Below are 19,090 nucleotides of genomic sequence, written 5' to 3'. Positions count from 1 at the left end.
GATTGTGGGTGGGGGAGGTATGAGGAACTGCTGTTGGTACCTTCAGGTTGAAACTGAAACATTTTGTGTTGAAGCACTTGCGGTCAAACTGCTTTTGTGCTGTGCACTTGCAGCTGACGTCACGATATACCAGTTCTCCTTTATCGAGAAAAGTCCCAATCCACCATTCGTCCATGTCTTTTTATTCATCATAGTTGATTTGATAATATACAAATGTATCATTAGCTTATCCATCATTTCCTGGTGTATTCTCATGTCCATGCTCATACCTGTTTTTCTTAGTGCCTCTTTCTTATCGTGTCTTTTGTTTGCTGCTCTCCACATTTTTCACTTCTGCCGCTGGTCTCGTTCACTTAACTCATTGATTCCTCTTTTTTCCCTTCCTCTACATTTTTTCTCCATCTCCTGTGTTCTCTCTGCAGACCTCTCTCCCTTCTTTAAGGGTCGGCGTTTATCCCGTCGGCGTGGCCGATATTGCCTCTCTTTTTGCTGCTGACTTTGGTGGCATCGTTGACTCTATACATGTTAAATAAAACTGATCAAATAAATATTTTAAAAAATAGGATAAACTCACAATGTCTGTGTTGAATTTACAACCACGTCACAATGTCACAACGCCAGTACAATCAAACGTGAAGAAAAGCAAAAGAAAGCACATAGCATGTATGAGCTTTAGAAATCAAATGTATTGCTGAAAAAAAGTAGTTTTTTGGCAAAGGTAATACATTTTGAGTTTATTTCACGTCACAGGGTTGTATCATTGAGATTGACAAGACAATATCAAAAGAGAAATGATAGAAAAATAGCAGAATAGAGTAGGTGAACCGACCTTTCTCTGCAGGGCGCTATTCAAAAGGGCGGGAACTGTCATGTCCTGTCATTTGTTAGTCATGTCTTATGTTAGATTTCCATGTTTAGATCATGTCTGCGTCTTATCCTAAGTGGAGCACTGGGTGAGTCTAGTTTATGTCACTGTTTTTGTATGTCCTGCACTTCCTGTTTTATTGTGAAGGTTAACTCTCCTCTCGTTTCAGGTCACTTGCCCTTCCTGCCTCCCGTGTTTCCCGCTCCTGTGATTGTCTGGCCCCTCCCTAATGTGCTCCACCTGTGCCCCATTACCTTGTGTATATATAGTCCTCGTCTCCCTTTGTCCCGTGCCAGTTCGTCTTGTTCTCTTCGCTCACCTTGAGATAGTCTTGATCCTGTGCCTATTCTTGATCCTCGTAGTTTTTGCCCTTAGTCGTGTTTTTGTTTCTCACCTTGTTCCTTTTTAGTGCCATCTAGTTTTGAGTTTTTTGTCCTTTAATTGTTGCCAAGTGCCTGAGTACCTTAGTTAATAAAGCCTTTTTGTTCTCATTTTGGAGTCTGCTTTTGGATTTTGCACCCGTATTTTTGGACCTGACAGGAACTTCAAATGGAAGGTAGCATATTTCATAACCCATATTTCATATGGATTAATCCATTATCATTATGGGGGGTGATTTATGTGACGGGTTGTTAACATACTGAGGGACTATTTTTTAGTTATTTTAACGTCTAAAAATGAATTTATTTTAAAAACATGACTGATGCCAGTCAACAAGCACGTGCATCTGATTATGTGAATAGACCAAAATGTGGACTTTCCTCTCGTTTTATTTGAGCTGGGTGAGCTTGTAGAGGAGGATTTCAGGGACGATGGCAGTGAAAGCCGAGCTGAAGTCCACAAACAGGATCCTTGCATACGTCCCGGGGGTGCTGAGGTATTGCAGGATGTAGTGCAGTCACCTTTCAGCAGCGCGTGGACTGTGTTTTTTTAACTTGTGGTGTTGAGGAGGACAGAGCGTTTCTATTTGGAGTTATAACTTCACTGAGGAAAGAAAATGTGAACGCACGCTGAGAGGACATCCGAGAGGTGCGTTTCAAATGTTTTACCAGAGATGTTTATGAGCTGTTTATACATCTGCTTATAACTCCCAGACACGCTTACACTTGCTGACCTCTTAACTAGACCCTGTGCAGCGTAAAGCACACCAATAACAGCCCTACAATGAATTCTCCCTCAATAAATGTATTCCTTTGTAAATTTTGACACTGTCAGAGAGACTTCTTTATGCTTAGATGATAGTGGGTGCTGCCTTTCAATTTAAATTTTTCATAACAAGTGTTTGGAACTATATTTAAGCCATCAAAAGCAGGTATTTTGTCTTTTTTATATGAAAAAAATAATCAGTCAATCTATTGGTGATTGGAATGTTTTATTCCCTAATATCAAAATTGGCATTAACCCCAAATAATACATATCAGATCCACATATATATTATATGGGCTGTCACTTTAACGCATTAATTAGATTAATTAATTACACCGCAAATTAATGCGTTTTATTGACAAATTAACACAAGATTAATTATAACACACTTGAGTGGCAATTCAATGCCAATTTTACCCAGACACCAGCATTTTAAACTTGGCCCATTGAAGGACCCATTCTTGGCAGTGGCTCGTCACTTCACACATGCGTCGCTAGTCAAAGTGCCTATTTAAGACTCAGCCTTAAGACGCCCTGACTTAGGTTTTACTCAGTCACCAATAAAAATGTGGATTTCAAATCTTCTCTTCTTAGTGTATTCATTTGATTAGTCATGCACTACAATTTTGTAATGTCCTAGAATTCAAATTCTTTATATTATTATTATAAATTTTTGGGGACCTTGAACAGATATGAGATTAAAATGTGATTAATTAGATTAATTACAAATCCTGTAATTAATTAGTTAATTCTTTTAATCACCTGACACACATATATATGTGTGTGTGTATGTGTATATGTATATGTATATGTATGTATATATGTATATGTATGTATATATATATGAGTCTATAAGTCTTTCATTTGAGATTTATAAATCCAGGACATCTTGAGCCATGTGAAGGAGCTTCCCTAAAATAGCAACAGACTATCCAGCAACAGGAAAGAGATTCAGCTAAAATCCAAGCTACTGCTATGATCTCATCTATATGCAAAATATGTACATAACATGCATTTATGTTTTTAATGATGTGTACAAATATTTTAGAGAATGTCCTTTTGAAATATCTATTTCACCAGTTCAAATGATATAAGGTGGAGGAGCTGGGTGAGCTTGTAGAGGAGGATTTCAGGGATGATTGCATTGAAAGCTGAGCTGAAGTCCACAAACAGAATCCTTGCATACGTCCCAGGGGTGCTGAGGTGTTGCAGGATGTAGTGCAGTCCCATGTTGACTGCATCATCCACTGATCTGTTTGCCCTGTAGGCAAACTGTAAGGGATCAAGCAAGGGGCTTGTCATGTCATTCAGGTGACTCAACACCAGTCTGTCAAAAGATTTCATGACTACAGACCTCAAGGTGATAGGCCTTTAGTCGTTCAATCCTGTGATGGAGGGCTTTTTGGAAGCTGAGATGATGACGGAGCGTTTGAGGAAGGAGGGCACTTCACACAGCTCTTGGGATCGATTAAACATCTGGGTGAACATGGGCGCCAGAAGGCCAGCACGGACTCTCATTAGCCACCAGATTTAGACTGATATATTTATTGAAATTACCAATATCTGCCCATACTGACAACCCACTGATATATGAATCCTTAAAAAAAATACCAAAATGACTACCATCAGGAATTTAACCTTACCCCAGCGTAGAAATTGGAACTAATGTTAAAAATACATGATATCAAAGATGCTATGGGGTGGAGCAGTTCGGTCTGTCAGAGTTGATCCAGGAAAATATAATATAAAGAGTCCTTTCATGAGTTTGGCTCCACTGGGACTTCTTTTTGTACAATTTTTTTTAACTTCAGTTCAATTTGGATGTTACAACTTGAACATATCTGAAATTATTGTACATTGAATGTAATAAATGACTTACAATAAAGGTATAAAAGACAAAAAAGAAGAGTAATAAAATTATAAAGTACAGTAAAGCCGTCCACTGGGACTTTCATTATCCTTCATAATGATTTCATTGCTTTTGTTTCTAGTTTGTCTGACCTCCTTTTGTCTATATCCCCAAATCCTAAACCCAAGTTCCCCCGTGGGTGCATTGTTCTTCTCCAAGAGCTGCAAAGGTAATTCCAAGTTGTTAAAGTCATCAAAAATCTCCATCTCTGCAACGATTTGCCCACATTTTGGCTCTGGGATCAGGAGTCAGCCCATACACCAGGTTTCACCTAGTCTTGTTGTCATCCTCTTTGAGGCCTCAGCAGAACCACTTCCTGAGAGTTCTGCAGATGAATGTAGGCCTCTTGGTGGTGTCAGGGTGGCCCTGTTTTGTTCCAGAACCCAGGGTTGCTCCAGTAGCCGAAGGGACTTGACTGGCGGGGCAGATTTTTGAGTTCTTTTTGAAAAGTCTCCTCACTTTTTCAAGAAAGCTGAGCTGCTTGGGCATCTGCAGCTGGGCTTTCAAGGCCCTGGCAACAGCTTTGGTAAAGGCCACGTTATCTGATGTCAAGGCAGCCTGCAAAAGCTTCTTGGATCCGTACTCCTGACAGAGCCTCTTGTACACGGAAATGTGCACGTCAGCAGTGGTCTGAGGGATTTTGGAACCAGTTTCTGCCACGGTAGCTGTGATCAGACTCTCCAACATCCCATTAAAGCTCAGAGGCATTAAAAAAATGTTAGAGGACCGAGTAATGCGCCTCAGCAACTTCAAGAGAAGCAAAGCAAGAAAGAATTTCTCCGCACGTGACAGCTCCACTTCAGGACTAGGAGGAGCTGAGCAACTTGAGTCATCCTTCCTTGTGCCACAGTCCTCATTGGCATGATGGGGAGTACCAGGACAAGGGGATTTAGTATCCTTTACGCTCATGGCCAATTTTTCAGGACTGGGAGTATCAGTGCAACTGAGCACTAAATCCTCTATGTTTGTGTCATCGTTTGCAGGGAAGGGAGTAACAGCAAAGATGAATGTAGTACTCTTTGTGTCTGTGTCCTCATTTGCAGGACAAGGATCAGAGAAGTTGCTGGCTACTTCATCTTCTGAACCAGAGTCCTCACTGGCAGAATAGGGAGTGCCACCGGATAAGAATGCTGAACTCTCTGAATCTGAGTCTGTGTCTGAGTATGAGTCTGTGCCTGAGTACGAGTCTGAGTCGCTGCTGGTTTCATCACTGTCTGAGCGCTCACTGACAATGAAGGGAGTACCACAGTAAAGTAATTTTGTACTCTTGGTGTCATCGTCCTCAAAGACAAGACCAGTTGGATGAGGCTGACAGTCTTGCAAATCTGCTTGTATTTGAGGTGCCTTCATTCCTAGCGTGCGCTCCCTCATTCGTTGCACAGTTTGGTTAATAATATCCAATAACTTTGCTGCATGACATGTGTCAGTCTCAGCCAACATATCTGACTGTACGTTACAGGCAAACATTGTAGCCAGAATGGTGTTCACTCTCGTTGTCACCTCCTCTGCAACCATCTCCATGAGTCGTTTGGAGTGGACACTTTCGTTGTCTCTGACTGCTAGCGCCAGTTCAATAGCTGGACAAAGAGAATCCCCAAGGGTGGCTTGGATGTCTTCCTCTTTCACACTGTGATAGTTGCGCTCCATCCTTAAAAAGAAAAACAGACAGTCATTAGTCAGTTGAACCTATCCCGGCAGCCCTCAGGTGAGAGGTGGGGTTCACCCTGGACAGGTCACCAGTCCATCACAGGGCCAACACATAGAGACAGACAACCATTCACACTCACAGTCACACCTACAGGTCAATTTAGAGTATTAAATTAGCCATGCAAACAACAACATGCAAACTCCACACAGAAACCCAGAACCTTTCTGTGAGGCGACAGTAGTAACCACTGCACCACCATGCTCAGACCAGTAACTGTAATTTTTTTGGCCAGACCCAGGAACCAATGCTGGCATAGAAAAGTTCCAGGTTCCTACTGGGTGACTAAGTGGGAAGGGAACATGCATCAAAGCCAGAAATTAAAAGTGTGTGAGCCTCTGGGAGGTTTATAAGCTGGGCAAAGAAACTCCTAAATATCAGACCCAACTTACAGTACATGTCACAGCTTGTATCCAGGCGCACTTGAGGTACAACAACATCCAAAACAGCAGTGGTGGTCAAATCCAAGATCTTCTCCCACATGCTGAGCAGGATGGGGTTGCATGTAGGATTTATATCAGCGTTACAAACTACCATTTGCATCCAGTCCCTGCAGGAAACCATAAGGAATGGTTAGGCACGTTTACAGTGGCCGGGAGGCTGCTGATGTCAACTTGGGAGATAGTTGGACAGTGGACGGAATACTTTGAGGAACTCCTCAATCCCACTAACACATATTCCATGGAGGAAACTGAGGGGGAGGACTTGGGGAGAGGTCGTCTAATCTCCGGGGCAGAAGTCCCAGAGGTCTGTGGCAGCAGAGCTCCGAGGGTGGATGAGATCCGCCCTGGGAATCTCAAAGTTCTGGATGCTGTATGGCTGTCTTGGTTGACGCATCTCTGCAACATTGCATGGACATCGTGGACAGTGCCTTTGAAGTGTGAGACAGGGGTGGTGGTCCCCATCCTGAAGAAAGGGGACCAGAGTGTTTGTTCCAACTATCGGCGATCACACTCCTCAGCCTCCCCGGAAAGGTCTGTGCCAGGGGACTGGAGAGGAGGGTCAGGTCGATAATCGAACCTCAGATCGAGGAGGAGGAATGTGGTTTTGGTCTGTGGAGCTGTGGATCAGCTCTTTACCCTCACTAAGGTGCTTGAAGGGGCATGGGAGTTTTCCCAACCAGTCCACATGTGCTTTGGGGATTTGGAAAAGGCTTATGACCGTGTTCCCAGGAACATCCTGTGGGGGGTACTCCAGGAGTATTGGGTGGATGGCCCCTTACAAAGAGCTATTCAGTCTCTCGACCAGAGGAATGAGAATCTGGTTTGTGTTGCCGGCAGTAAGTCGGACTCGTTCCCACAGAGGGTCTGTCAAGGTCTGTCCTTTGTCACCGGTTCTGTCTGCCTCAGGTGGAGGCGTTTCAGTATCTTGGGATCTTGGTCATGAGTGAGGGTAGGATAGAATCTGGAACCTTCTTGCTGTGAGGCGATGGTGCCAACCACTGCACCACCGTGCCGCCCGAATGGCATTTCACTGCAGTCAATCGAGCAACAAAGAGGTGGGTCAGTCTCAATGACTGCTCCACACCTTTGGGACAATTTTTCATGAGCAAATATGTGAAACTTAAGTATGAACATGAAAGTTAAGAATAAAAATCCATTGTCAAAATTCACAACAGGATATTAAAGAAAAGATAAAGAAAAGCAATGTAGTTTGAAACAAAATAAACATTTATTTAATTTCACAGGAGTTAGCACAAGGAATGGTTAAGAGAAACTTCTCTGGAGAGCCAAGAGTCATGAGTACCACACTGGTATAGTTGACAATATGGAGAGGAGTGGGTGAGTGACGAGGAGTTTAATGCGGTGAGTCCCGATGAGTGATGAGCCGCAGGTGTGTCAGACGGGCAGGTGAGGCTGCTCATCTGAATACACATATGCAGACAAGAGGGATAGAGGGGGAGAGGGGGAGAGAGGGAGAGAGGGAGAGAGGGAGAGGGAGAGGGAGGGAGAGAGAGAGAGAGAGAGAGAGAGAGAGAGAGAGAGAGAGAGAGAGAGAGGTCTGATATGCCCAGGCTGGACTCAAAGTTCATTAAATTCTGTCAATACAAATTTTTGTAAAAAACAAACAAAAAACCCAGATGATTATATTATATTATTATTAGACTTTATAATATTTTATTAATTGAATCCAGCAGGTTTCATTAAAAAAATACACCATCTAAAAATCAATACAACAGATTACAATGGAAGTAAATAAAACCTCATAAAGGAAGCAGGAAGCTTAGATGCACATCGATTTTTTTTAAAAATATTTTTTTATTCAATTTCCATTAAATTTTCAGAGCACAGAAACATTGAAAAAAAAGAACACATGCATGACAGCTAAAATATACTGAGCTGATCACAGATCTCATGAGAAGAAAAGAAAGAAGATTCATCGGCAGACTAATTAAGGCAGCAGCAACAGAAAAACGGCAGCCCGGTGTACAGACATACATGATGCATCACTACATGGGCAGTAAAGCGTCATTTCCAGTTAAACTCAGTTTAGCCACATGGATGAGGAAATGCATAGCCAGGGCAGTGTCCGAACGCCCAAGGGAGGGAGCTAGGTATTCACAGGAGACCAGGGAGGTCGCCAGTCCACCTCACACCGTCCCCTGTGTATCAGGTCTGCTGCGCTGTCTGGGAGGTGGTTTCGAAAAGGCTCCCACAACTTGTCAAAAATCCTTTCATTTCCTCTCAAGACTGAACTTAAGCGCTCCATTGGCTGTACTTTAAAGATCTCTCAGTACCACTGGTTGACCGTTGGAGGTCTGGGCTTGATCCATTGAAATAAAATGCATCTCCTTGCTAATCGAAGAAGCTTGCTCAGTAGTCTTTGCTGGGCATGTGACAAGGTGAGCCCCTCACATGAGAGATTTAACAGAAACAGGACAGGATTTATTTGTATTTTCTTGCCCAGAATGGAGTCCATTTCCTGTACGACTTTTTCCCAGAATGTGAATATCAGAGGGCACTTCCAAATTCAGTGCATGTAAGACCCAACCTCCTCCTTGGACTTCACACAGAGGGGAAACAAAACCCAGGGTAGAAAGCATTAAGGAACAGGGGTGTGCGTTGCAATCTATGAAGGATTCTGTAATGACTCTCTGTTAGCCTGTTGCTGCACATAGATGTTTAACCTACACATACCGCAGCTCCTTCATTCATTCTCCATCCCTTAATAGTGGTGTGACGCAGCTGGTTCTGCTCGTCTTGTCTTTTGAGCACCACCATCAAAATCATGTTCGATTGACACAAGTAGTGGTATATTGTACTCTCAAGTACTTGCAAATAGGTATATTGAGTTTTTGTAGATGTTATTTCACTGCTGTATCACTTCTTTGTGGCTCTAGAATGCAGGAAGGGACAGTCAGGTATAATTAGCTTGAAGCTAATAGCACCCCATGGCCACCAACTACAGGCTGTTTACAAATCCTCCAGGAGATGGGGGGGGGGGGGGGGGGGGGGGCTATCCTAGCTGCTTTCAGGTGAGAGGTGGGGTTCACCCTGGACAGGTCACCAGTCCATCACAGGAACAACACATAGAGACAGACAACCATTCACACTCACAGTCACGCCTACAGTCAATTTAGAGTATCAGTCAGCCTCGTCCCCTCTTGATGTCTTTGGACTGTGGGAGGAAGCTGGAGTACCAGAGAGAACCCACACAGGAACAGGGAGAACATGGAGACTCACACAGAAAGATCCTGTGATGGAGCCGGGACTCAAACCAGGAGCCTTTTTGGCTGTGAGGTGACAGTGCTGACCACTGCACCACCGTGCCGCCCATAGAATTTCTTTTTCTTATAACATCAATTGATTACAGGTATTTTGGAGTATCCCTGTTGAAAGAAAAAGACAGATATAATGTCTGATAATAAATGTTTATTAGACAACTTAATGGAGTCTCATATTCACTGCCACCTTACAAATGTAGAAAATTGTAATGTTTGGTCAGTTTTGTCACGTCAAACGTACTTTTACATGACACACCACATTCATGATGTATCAGATGGTGCCCCCTATGGGCTGCTGGGATTCATAGAAACATTTCCAGTAAATATCATGGTATTATTATTTATAATTTAGCTTCAGAGTTACACTCTCACTGTGTTGAGAACAACAATACTAGTCCAAAGAAAACATACATGGAGGTGAATATGTCACCACCGTAATGTAACACTGCTGACAAAAGCAAGGTTGTGATGAGAGCTGAATAAAGAAAACCTGGCAGTTAGAAAGACAGGATAGAATGCAAAATGAATAAATAAATACCCGCATCATTGTTATCATAGAAGTAATACCAACAACATTTGTAAGGAGGAGGTAAAATATCACACTGGTCTGATCCGTCAAAATGTGAGAAATTGTAATTGGCCTGCTTGTCCAGTAGGTGGCACTAGAAACCTGTAGAGAGGAAGGTGTCAGTCCTCAGGCTGAATCCAGGCTCAGTGCAAAGAACATCTTCTGCTTCCTGATGGAGTTAATTGGCGCCCACAATGTCAGTTCACTCATCAAACTCTGACTAGTTGACTGTCGTGAAGGCTGACAAACATGTTGACACTGTAAACAGCAACCAGACGGTCCACTTGTTCTTTCTAGGTTGTGTTTTTAAACGCTCTGCATCACCAAAGTGATTTGAGATGCATCAGGACAAATGTGAAAAATAATACTGGAACCGTCTTTCTTTAGACTATTGACTTTATAATGAGAATGTGTATTATTACATAATATATAGTATGTATGTATGACAACAGCAATGGATGAATTATCAAGTATTCATATTTCGCCTCTGGATTTAAAAGCATTTCTAATTAGGTAATTATATGTTTAAACACAAGATTTAAGAGAACTCCAAATATAGCAAGTAATCCACTGAGGTTTCATGTTGCTTTACATCATTAGTTTTACTTTAATTCAACCCGACAAAGATTGAATTATTTGTTAGGGTCACAATTCCCCACCTGGGGTATGAGTTCCTCCAGGGGTACGTTGGAAGGCATGCAAATTCTTTTAAAAAATTAACAATAAGGAGAAAAAGAAGAAAAAAAGTTAGTATCCTCCAAATCCTCCATCAAAATTAAAAAAATTCTGTTATGTTTATCTCCCATTATTTCTGATATGTCTCATTCCACATGCCTCAAGTAGGTACAAATCAGAGACCAGGCAGCAAGGGTGTGGGTAGATTCTGGTGATGCTCAACAAAAATATGTCCCCATAGACACCAATATTTATACCAAATATGCCAAATTTGCTCAAAAATGGCCAAATGGTTGCTCATCAGCACCACTTTCTGAAAGCTGCTGTGTGACATCCTGGGATGAGAACAACCTCACTGAACAAATCTGGCCTCCATCATGACACTAATACATAGGCAGTAAACTCTCCCAAGCCCAGTTTCAATCCATCTCACTCAGCAAAAGAAAACACAAATTTATGCGTGTTTCCATCATGTATACAGACTAAACAGGAGGGGCTGTTCTCAGTCTCCCATCTACCACTGGAAGAATATATCACTGAGTGCAGTGAGATGACATAATTAAAGTGAAAGAACGCCTGTCAAATCTCACATGAACACCAAGTCAAATGTAGAAAAATAAAACAGCAGGATGAATGAACCTGATGGACGTGGAGTTTTGAACAATGAAGATGATGGTGATGTGCTGTTGGAGGACTTCTCAACAGCCCCCAAGTCTCGCTTTAGTCGCTGAATCTGCTGTGACTGCTTTTATCTGCACTTATCTTTTGTTGATAAACCTAGAGATTCATTTGAATTTCTGCTCAGTCTTTTGATGGACAAATAACAAATGCAAACGAGCGCCCCTATGTGGTTTTTTTGGGGGCCCCGATACCCCTAAGTGTGTGTTTTTAGTGTTTTTAGTGCTCCCTCTGTGTTTCTCTGCCGTGCAAACATAATAGGGTCTTCGCCTGAAGTACCTTCTGGCTCAGGCCTAATAAAAAGAGGTGGATGGAAGCGCACAGGTAGGAACTTCACCCTGAATGGTGGAGGATCTACAACAGTTTCTGAGGGAGCCTTTTCTTCCTTGAACACACTTGAACTTATGAAAGAGCCGGAGGTGCGCGTCGCTTTGCATCACAATCCAGAATTTCATCAAGCTATCTTCCATATTTCCCACAGCCAGAAAATTAAAAAGAGATCACACGTGTCGATGGAAATTGTGGAGAAGCTCATACTCATCCGCCCACCCCCCACCCCACCCTCTGTGTGCTCCATCCATTTCCCCGGTAACATACACCTCTCCGTGGAGGATAGCAATGTGATTTCAACGGTAATGTGCTTCTATTGCAATGCCCTGCGGTATCACTGACGATCACCGCTGTATGGAGAGCTTGGAGGACTTTGGAGAGCCTCATTTACCTCCATAATCGTTCACAGTCATTGACATGCTAGCATGGTGTAATGCTCTCATGCACACACAATATACAGACTGGGAGACAGAATAAGTCTAAACACAAAAACGGGTGCTCGCACACGGCTGAGAGGAGGGAGAATTAACATAGTGAAGACGCTGCATTATGCAAATGTGTTATGGTTCCTCTCTGACAGAGCTGGTAAATTGGATGATGTTTTATGATGATGTAAGAGAGAGTTAAGGCTCGGTGGATCAGTGCATTTAATACCTCTTTGATATGTGTCCTCCTCCTCAAACCCAGCCTCGGCTCGTCCCGCTCTGAGATGCTGAATTCATTAGCTTGCTTTCCGCAAGTCGTTAGGATTCGCGGCGTTCAGGCTGGGAGAGTCAATAAGACAATAAAACAGTGTTGGATTAGCCTGCAGACGAACAGGGGACGAGGCCGCCTGAAGGCGCTGAGGGTGTTAAACCTTACTAAGGGGATAAAAGGATTGAGAATGTGTTTGCCCGTTGAGTGGCTCACCCAGCAATCATTTTATTTCGCTAAAAATAAAGAAGGATGCGACTTATTTTTGGTGAGGCTTGCAGTCTCGAGGAGAAATAAGGATAACGGGATCATCAACAAGGTCAGACGCTTGGAAATAAACAAGAATAAATCCTGTTAGAGTGGCTAGGGTTGAGTGAAATAAGGGAGTGGAAGCGCAGCAGTAGTACACACCACACACACACACAAACACAGCATCACACACAACCTCGGCCTTGGCTTTGTTCTAAAGCTCGTAGCCGTTTGTTTAGTGTTACACAGGCTCCATTTACTCCTGATTGCCTGTGACTGCTGACCTCTGAACCCAATCCAAGCAGGTCCTGCAGGAGGAACCATCAATACTGGCAGCAGGTTGTTTTTGCCTCTGGGCTGCTGGATAAATGATGCCCTTGGTGAACACACCAGCTCAAAAAAGAAACACATACACACTCACACAACAATGAAATGTTTTTGGAATTTGGATGCATTTTGTCCTGCCTTCTAGGTGTTTTCATTCATACCCTGGACCTGCCTAAGTTTAGTCATTCAGCACCTCGAACATCAACTCTGCGCTTCCACTGATGAGTTGTGGTTCGACAACTTTTCAGATCATCACCTGAATGGTGTTACCAACACCAACAATTAAGTAACTGAACCGAATACATATTAAAATGACTCCCTGAACATTTGAGAGAAACAATGTCAGGATATTGCATTCTTATTTTTCACTATACTTCGTGAAGAGGTGGAGGACTGGCTGAGGAAGAACGTCTTCCCTGATCTTGACAAGAGTCCAGCTCTTTCTCTTGGTAGGGTGGTTCTGTGTCATCCTCTGGCTGGAGCCACTCACACTGGAGTGCGGGGGACCTTCCACATCCATTCACGCTGTTATTTTAACCCGGTACTTCGCAGCCTTCTCATGTTCCATCCATCCATCCACTCATTTTCTACCTCTTATCCTGTTAAGGGTCATGGGGGGGGGGGGGGCTGGAGCCTATCCTGACTGCCTTCAGGTGAGAGGCGGGGTTCACCCTGGACAGGTCACCAGTCCATCACAGGACCAACACATAGAGACAGACAAACATTCACACTCACAGTCATACCTACGGTCAATTTAGAGTATCAATCAGCCTCGTCCTCTCTTGATGTCTTTGGACTGTGGGAGGAAGCTGGAGTACCAGAGAGAACCCACACAGGAACAGGGAGAACATGGAGACTCCACACAGAAAGATCCTGTGATGGAGCCGGGACTGGAACCTGGAACCTTCTTGCTGTGAGGCCACAGTGCTGACCACTGCACCACTGTGTTCCATCTTCCTGAAATCATATCTGGCTATCTATCCATCCATATACATATATGTATATACACACACACACACACACACACACACACACACACACACACACACACACACATATACATATATATATATATATATATATATATATATATATATATATAATGTGTGTGTGTGTGTATTGGATATAAGCAAATTTCTCTAAAAAGCTTCATCACATCTGTAACTTTAATTTAGTCTTTTATTTATTTACTTTCCAGTGAGGTTGGTGAAAAAAGCAGATATTGAATATTTATTCATGTATGTACCCACAAAACATTTACCCACACGATCATGTACACACACACACACACACACACACACACACACGTCTGCGCGCACAGAATATCACATATAGCCATTCAGGGTGATGAATTGTGGCCTCGTGGCAAGAGACCTTGATTTTGGGACATCATCCAATATCAGGCCTTGGTGGAAAAGAGAAGATGATACACGTGTGTGTGTTTATGTGTGTGTGTGTGTGTGTGTGTGTGTGTGTGTGTGTGTGTGTGTTTATACGTCACACACAGATACACATGTATATCTGGAGAGTGAGAGAGAGAGAGAGTAGAACATAGAATACACACACGCACACACGCACACACGCACACACACACACGTCCTCCCAGCCCCTCTTTCTCTCCATCCCCCATCACCCCTGCTATCTGAACCTCTTGTTACTGATCCAGCAGATTTAGTCGGGGGTCCAGGCGCACAGGGACGGGACCCCCCCCCCCCCCCCCCAGCCTCCCATCACACAGAGAGTAAATGTATTCATCTCATCCTCTCTGGCCAGAGAGGTCACAGCCTTATCTCGTCCTCTGCTGTAGCGCTGTCAGCTCACCAGCCACAAACCATAACTTGTAACTGCTAGCATGAGCGCCATGCCGTCAGAGCCTGGTGGATAAGACAGCAAAGCAGCGATGGGGGGCTGGGATTATGTCAGAGGTGAAAAGGATGGAACATGCAAAATGAAGCAAAGACACAGGAAAAGAAGCAGGAAAATGTTAAAGAAATGCCCTGAAAATTCACTGAGCCTTTGATATGGAGTGGGGACCAGGTGTTTCGGTCTCATTAAAAACTGCAACAATTACCACACGATGTCCGCCACGTATTCCAAAAATTGAGAATCTCTGAGTTGCTTCTGTTGGATCTCATGTTGAACGGGGCATGGCAGACCTTTTTGGCCACTTGGGGGCAGTGGAGAGCGACTGAGACGCAATATTGAAGATAATTTTATCACAGTTGCACATTTACACACCCACGGATAGGAGGCAACATTATGATTCACCTGGAGCTGTGTTTGAACAGAATATCCACCCTCTCTCTCCACGGTGCTAATAGAAATACCTGGCCCCTGAGACAGGTCAGGCATTTAGAGCTGGGCAGGTACTGACCTTTATACTTTTTTGCTGAAGTGAGCCACCAACTGCAAAATGACACCATGGAAGCAACAAGACCTAACACTAACAGTCAAGTTGCAGGTTGAACATCAAAACAGACAACTGTGTTGGAAGTATGAGAGCAATCTATTGTGAGCATTGTAATACAAATATACTCGGCTGCTGATTGGATAACAGCTCTGCCACACACAGAAAATGAGGCAGAGTGTGGAGGAAAACATGCCCCTGGAAAATAAGCAAATTATGACACACTGCTTTCAGTTTCACTGTGCCACAGGCCGATTAGGGAGCCAGGAGAACAGGATTGGTCATCTGGTAGATGAGAGCAGAACTTCAGAAGAAAGAACCAAAGAGATGGGTGGCCTAGATACTGGAGATCAGCAGGGACATAAGACTTGTTGCCAATGAGGCAGGCTGGAGACTGGAGGAGAAGAACTCCCCTCCTGGATGGGGGGAAAGACAAAGCAACCTGGGGGAATTATGGAAGGTCTCAAGAGAATACAGATCTGTAGTTGGGACTCTTTGAAGATCTTTAGGCTGGAGGAACCTCAGATAGAGTCACCATGCAGGACAATGATTTAGCTGGATGTGGCGATCAACTGATGGAGAGGAAGAAGGCTGGAGACTAGACCAGGTAGCTGTCAGCTGGAGACTGGAGGCATCATCAGTGAAGACCAGCTGACTGAGCAGATGAGACATGAGCAGGGATGAATGACACAATCTGGACGGGTTTCAACGGTTCAGGGGGATCTGGGTTGCAGTCATGGTGCTGGGCAGCTGGGGTCATAAAGGCCACCTCCCTCTGGGACCACAAGACAAACAGCAGGTTAAAGGGAAGCTGGGGGTTCAATTTCTCTCAACCCTGAATGGACATTTTTGATTTCTAGCAGAGTTAGTAGAATGCATGAGAAAGGTGAGACAGAAGAAAACATTAGCCCAGCACTAAACACACCCTGAATGGAGGAGAACAAAAGGTTGGTGGAGGCCACGGCATCTGTAACTGCAGTTTCCTGAAAATGACACTAGATGTTACTGAAGAGCCTGCAGAGGGGAGATGGAATCTCATCAGTTGATTTTATTTGTTGAATCCTGAAAACGACTTAACACAGATTAGTTTTGCTGCGAATTTAAATAGAGATGAGGAGTGTGTGAGGAGAAGGAGGGTGGAAGACAGTGGGGGTGATCACATGTGGCACCCCCTCCTCCCAACCCACCGTACACCTCTTCCCGCGACGGGAAGTGTTTTACAATGTAGCCGTCAGATGTGGAGGAAGCCTCTTCCACCAGAGTCCGGTTAATTAACCACATCAGTTTCTTAATGTGATCAGTTTTAATTAAAACGGAATTTAATCGGAGTGGTAACAGGAGGGTAGTAGCGGTGACAGTCGGGGGGGAGGGGTGTGAGGAGGTTACGCCACAGTAGGCACGTTGCTTAAATGCGTGTGTGTGTGTGTGTGTGTGTGTGTGTGTGCGTGCGTGTGTTTGTGCGCGCGCGTGTGAGTGTATGAGCAGCCCCGGTTTCCCTCACTTCAGATTTGTGAGCGTCTAATTAATATGGATGGAGCATTAAGCCTTTTGGACTCTTGTGCCTCTCATTTCATGACTATTAATGATTTTAATGAACTGAGCTAATAAGGCCGTTTTTCTCCGCTGAGCTCTGGAAGGGCTGTCCGACACACGCCAGGGTCAGGAGGACGGGCTCTCCCGGCCTCCACATGGGAAATTAAAACGGCACTCACAAACCCATTAACACTACATTGTCTGAGCGCTCATCAGACGCTCCAACACCGAGAGCGCATGGAGGAAGACAAGGAGGCAGGTCACATGGTGCAACGCTGACAGCAATTCAGTCAATCAATCAGAGTTGTATAGCAACACACACACACACACACACACACACACACACACACACACACGCTGTAAAAGGGAGAAATCCTATCATTAGAAACACAAGAATCAGGAAAAAAACTGACAAAAAAAGGGTTTAAAAAATAAATCACTGAACTAAAAAACCCAAACACTAAATAAATGAATGACAAAAGCATAAAACAAGATAATAAATAAACGTTAATATAAATGAAATGAAATAGTAAGATAAACAATGAGATGGACAAAACAAAGACATTTTGTGTATATAACATGAACAAAACATGGAATATCTAACTTTGGAGGCCCCGTCCTAGAAGTGATCTAAGCTTATGGCCACAGCCCCCACTAGGTGGCCACGTAAACTCATGCATTTATATGCATCGATATTGACTTGGCACTTGTTATTGCCTCACAGCTAGAAGGCTCTGGGTTCGAGTACTGGCTTGGGCATGGGCTTTTTCTGTGTGGAGTTTGCATGTTCTCCTGGTGCCTGCATGGGTTCACTCCCACAGTCCAAAGACATGTAAATGGGGACTAGGTTGAATTACCATAGGTGTGGCTGTGAGTGTGCATGGTTGTCTGTCTATATGTGTTGGCCCTGTGATGGACTGGCCAGCACTAACTATAAGTCTGATCAAAAAGGAAGGTATCAAGCCTGCTCTTAAATATAGAGAGGGTGTCTGGGTCCCGGACTAAAACTATGAGATGGTTCCTCAGGAGGGGAGCCTAATAGCTGAAGAAAATTATGAGTCATCCATGTTTTTATTTCCTTTAGACAGGCCTCCAGTTTAGTCAGCAGATTTGTTTCGTATGGATGCATTGACAAGTACAGCTGTATATCATCTGCACAGCAGTGAAAATTAATCAAGGGTTATTAGGTAACCTAAAGGAAGCAGGTATAGGGTGAAGAGGACTGGTCCAAGCACAGACCCCTGTGGAACACCATAACTGACTGTACTGGTTTCGGAGGAATTATCATTTGTGAGAATGGACTGAGATCAACCTAGTAAATATGACCTAAACCAATTTAGTGTGGTTCCTTTAATGCCAAAGACATGTTCCAGTCTCGGTAGAAGGATATGGTGGTAAATGGTATCAAACGCTGCACTGAGATCTAAAAAGACCAGCACAGAGACGAGTCTCTCATTTGATGCCAGTAGGTCATAGGTAATTTTGACTACTGCTGTTTCTGTGCTATGATGCCCCCTGAAACCTGACTGGATATCCTCCAATAAGCTGTTGCTGTGGAGAAAGTCACAGTGCTGTTTAGCAACTGCTTTCTCCAGAATTTAAAGAGAGAAATCTTTGATATTGGTCTGTAGTTGGCCAAAACTTCTGGATCCAGAGTTGTTTTTTTTGGAAAGGGGTTAAATTACTGCTGGAACATAACCAGATAACAGCTACACATTAATCATATCTAAGAGAGAGGTGCTAACTAGGGGTAGCGACTCTCTTAGCAGCTTAGGGCATGTTTCCACTGATCACTTCGGCTCGGGTTGGGTCGGTTTGGCCCCATTGCCACTGACCCCAGCACAGTACGAACCTTTACCATTTTGGGCCCTGCACCGCTGGGGTTCCAAGCGAGCCGAGCGGGGACTAAAATGTGACGTAAACACATAGCGGGGCGCTGATTGGTTAACTTACCTGCTTAGGTCATCTACTTCATATCATCTTGGCCTCAGTGGAACACTGGTCAATCGCTTGGTAAAATCTTTTATACTTTTCTTGGGTGTCCTGTTTCACCACTTGAAGCCTTGCCTGCCTGTTGTCCCTAACTTCTAGTTTAAGCAAAAACCACTGACCGAGCTACAGGAATAATGCTGCCTCCATGTCGGCCATTGTTGTGGTTGTATCACACACAAATTTCGCCGGGAAACTCTCAGGCAGTGAGCCCACCCACGCTGACATGGTATACACTGCTAGTGGAAACACACCCTTACCGAGTGGTACCGAACCAACCCCACCTTATCCG

At 43.9% G+C, this 19,090-nt stretch overlaps 1 long non-coding RNA gene across 1 annotated transcript; it reads right to left on the bottom strand.

The window, feature by feature from the left end:
- Positions 1-7,314: 7,314 nt before the first annotated feature.
- Positions 7,315-12,404, bottom strand: LOC147269110 (uncharacterized). Its single transcript, XR_015111303.1, has 3 exons — positions 12,255-12,404; positions 9,309-9,454; positions 7,315-7,489 (listed from the first exon to the last, which is right to left on the bottom strand). It is a non-coding gene; the product is annotated as an uncharacterized LOC147269110 (long non-coding RNA).
- Between the last annotated feature and the right edge of the window lie 6,686 nt (positions 12,405-19,090).

Source organism: Aulostomus chinensis, chromosome 2 (genome assembly GCF_037954235.1).
Source record: "Aulostomus chinensis isolate RoL2024-O1b breed Wild chromosome 2, RoL_Achi_v1.0, whole genome shotgun sequence".
Taxonomy (NCBI): domain Eukaryota; kingdom Metazoa; phylum Chordata; class Actinopteri; order Syngnathiformes; family Aulostomidae; genus Aulostomus; species Aulostomus chinensis.
Note: the sequence above shows the minus strand (reverse complement) of the source record. Positions and strands in the feature narration are given on the sequence as shown.